Source organism: Pygoscelis adeliae, unplaced genomic scaffold (genome assembly GCF_000699105.1).
Source record: "Pygoscelis adeliae isolate BGI_AS28 unplaced genomic scaffold, ASM69910v1 Scaffold182, whole genome shotgun sequence".
Classification (NCBI taxonomy): Eukaryota; Metazoa; Chordata; class Aves; order Sphenisciformes; family Spheniscidae; genus Pygoscelis; species Pygoscelis adeliae.
The window spans coordinates 333157-336626 of record NW_008824669.1 but is presented as its reverse complement, the minus strand read 5'-3'; positions in this window follow the sequence as shown (position 1 = coordinate 336626).

The following is a 3470-nucleotide window of genomic DNA, read 5'->3' as shown; positions in this document are numbered from 1 at the left end:
GAAATTGTTGCAATCAGCTGCTTTTGCAACGGACTAAATTTCAGTGAGATGGATGCTTGGAGAAGAAGCAAGGGTTAAACCCAGAACAAGGAAGAGGACAGGCAGGACTCGGGGATGAAGCAGTTGATCAAAGGGTAGCTCAGAAGTTATTTAAAAATAAACCAGAAAGTAGAACTTCCAGGCAGTTGCCGCTGTAATTACAATGCAGACAACAGAGCCATGGTGCTGTTAAGGTTACTGGATTTTCCTAGCAGCTGTGTTTAATTTACTTAAAACATGCAAAGCCATCAGGTCAGATCCCATTAGCAGAATCACTCTGGAGCACTGCAAGAGCCCAGCCAGCCCAGCGCTGCAGAAATGCTGAGGGCAAAACACAAGTGTAAAATGCCCCTGCAGAAGTGAGAGAGATTCATGCGATGGCCAACATCAACGTGCGTTGCCTTCCCCCTCAGCCGCAGCAGATGCCGGGTGGTCGGTCCCTCCTGCCCGTCAAAGGGCCCCATCCCTCTTCCCCACCCAGAGACTATCTACTGATGTGGTCTCCTAAGGCCACAGAGGGAAAGGCAACGCTAAGATCACCAGAGCCAGAAACCAGTGCAAATATCTCTACTGGCTGTGATGGAGAAGGTACCTGAGAAATCTGGGATCAAGCATTTAGGAAAGTCCTTTGAATGTGCTTTTCTATAACCCAGGTTCTCTGTGTGTCCTACAACCTGCTTATGAACACAAACAATGTCCCAGCTGGATCCCTCTACTCTCTGAGCATCCCCCTGACTTTCATGTTGCTTTCGAGAGGAGACCCACTTGTCCCACATCGTGCTCAGAGTCTGCCTCGGAGATGGGAGCTTGGTGGGTTTGTGGGGCCAGGTTTCCACCCCTGGAGCTTTGTTCACACATGCAGAATTGGGGCCACATGATTCATCAGGAGCCTTTCCAAAATACAGGACCAAAAACTAAAACCTCCTTGTCAGAAAAAAACTTCTAGAGATCTTTTTCTGTTTGGTTTTTTTTTTTTTTTCATTCATTTAACATTGGCTCAACACTCCGCCGAAGGGAACATCAAGGTTTCCTTCACTATTCATGGCTCCTACCAGCTCAATTCTATTCCTAAAATTAGCATCCTGAGATACTTAATTGCTAGAACAAAAGGTGTTAGATCATGTTTTGGTCCCTACACACCACGCTACGTGCTTCTGCAGCCACCTACAACCACCTCAGAGTCAACCACAGACTGAAGCTCAAACGCGTCCTGTTCCGCTAAGCCCTACCCAGCAGAGCAAAGCAGCTTTAACCGGCGCTGATACCAAAAGGAAGAGAGCTGATGACAAGGACAGAGCAGAATATGCCACGGGCTCCCTTCTGCACGTGACCCAGATACAGAATCATTCCTACAGAGAACAGGCAAAATAAAATAAAATAAAAAAATACAAAATCATGTGAAGCAATGGGTTTGTTTATGGGAACTCTGAAAACGTCCGACCAAATTGCATTACCCTCATTGACAAGGACTGGCATGTCTCGCCACCAGAAGCCCTCCTGAAATCAGCAGCTCCTGGCCCTGGAGTCGCTGGAACAGCTTAAGATCGCTCTTCCAACACAAACTCATCCTTCATGGTTTAGAAAGGTGTGAGACTTATTTGCATAATAAATGACAAGGCAGGGATACAGATTTCTGACAGATTCCCTCCCCCCCCCTTCCCTTTGAAAGAAATCTATTTATTCTGAGTGAATTGGCTCTTCTCCAGATACATGGCGTTTGTAGTCAGTTTAGCTTGGCGAGATATGCATTCTTTTGCATGCCCGTAATGAATTTCAACAGCTAGAGCCCTAATCCAGTCTAGTCATGGAGGGTTTATCAGGACCTCTTATTTTATTTCTACCAGTAAATGGGAATTGCTTTCCTTATCGCTATCTAGAAGCACCTGAGTGATTTTTGCTTCGTATTTCCCATCCCACTGGAATTCAGGATGCGGTGTTATCTCATACTGTACAATTGCCACTCATGTTAGTTGCCTTTTTATTTTAATTTGTTGGATTTATTGCTGCTTTTTTTTTTTTAAAAGAGATTTTACTTTAAGATCTGAGTCCCTCTTTGCTCCCTGCCATCCTCCTGCTCGCATTTCTTAGGGTGATCCTCGGGAAGGCAGGATCAGGGCTTGTCTTGCCTTCATCTGCCTGATGCCTTCCCTTGGGAGAGGACTCCAACATTGGGCTTGCCCCCATCCGTCCCACCTTCCTCCGCTGGAGAAGTGCAAACCTACACAATAACAAGCAGAGATTATTCCTAACGTTGGGTTTAAAAGCAAACGAACCCAGGAGAGCGGGGGCTTGCTGACGTGACCGCTACGGCTGCTGCAGCCAGGGAGCAGGTACATAGCTCTGAGCTCCGGAAAAGCGAACCCGCTGTTGCTGGAAAGGCACAAGAAGACCTATAAATCCTGTAGATAACACCGTGATGGATCAGTAGTGGCAAGACATTAACCTTCACTCTTGAGGAGACACCCAAATGATAACACCTGTAGCCATGCCACTCCAGAGTTATCTGTCTTGTCACTCGTGAAGATAAATCTATCTGACCTAAACCATCATCCTACACCCCTCCGGCTTCTTTGCTCAAAATCCTTATAGATACCGGCAGGGATCAGGAAAATCACACCTAATAATCAATTGAGTGTGTGTAACAAGGCTCACGTGGAAACCATCTCCTTCCAGTATGTTAAAATAATTCCGCAGAGCAGGGAACAAACACGGTAGGCTTGAAGGCCAGTCTGCAGGGAAAGTGCTACATGTCAGTGACAACTGTGGAAGGACAGAAAACAGCTACCAAAACCTCAAGGAGCTGTCACGCACAGGAAAATGTAAGTTAATTAAAGCCACTTAAACAAATACATCTGGGACAGGGGCGTGGGATGTAGGGAGGGAGAATGAAGTGATATTAAAAGCCCAAACAGATGGTGAATCCCGGGCAGGAGGCAAGGAAACCCATTCTGCTAAATCCAGATGAGCCCCTCGCCCCAGAGCTGTGCCGGAGAGGGCAGCGAGCGCTCCCTCCGCCCCAGGGCTATGCCTCACCGTCAGGCACCGCATCTTCCCGCAGCCCCCGCGGTGATGCCCAGGCTCAGCAGGTCTGCCCCTCCACTGGAAAACACCAGCGAGGCTCCACTGATGCTCTCCTAGACCAAGCGGTGCTGGCTTGGGATTATAAATCCATTTCTTGCCTTCCTAACGTCTTCCCTCCTGTCCCTACTGCACCATTCGGCTGAAACGAGAACCACAGCCAAAGCATCTGTCTGGCTGAGAGCGTGAAGATGTAAATCCACCTCAAACACACCACCAGGACCAACATCACCTCCACCTTCAGCCCCGGTCCTCCTCCTAGCACAGTCTCCACTGAGCCTCCAGAGTTGACTTGCCTCCTACTACGCTCAAAAGATGAGTACAGGTTACTCACACCAGCCACTGCCGATATA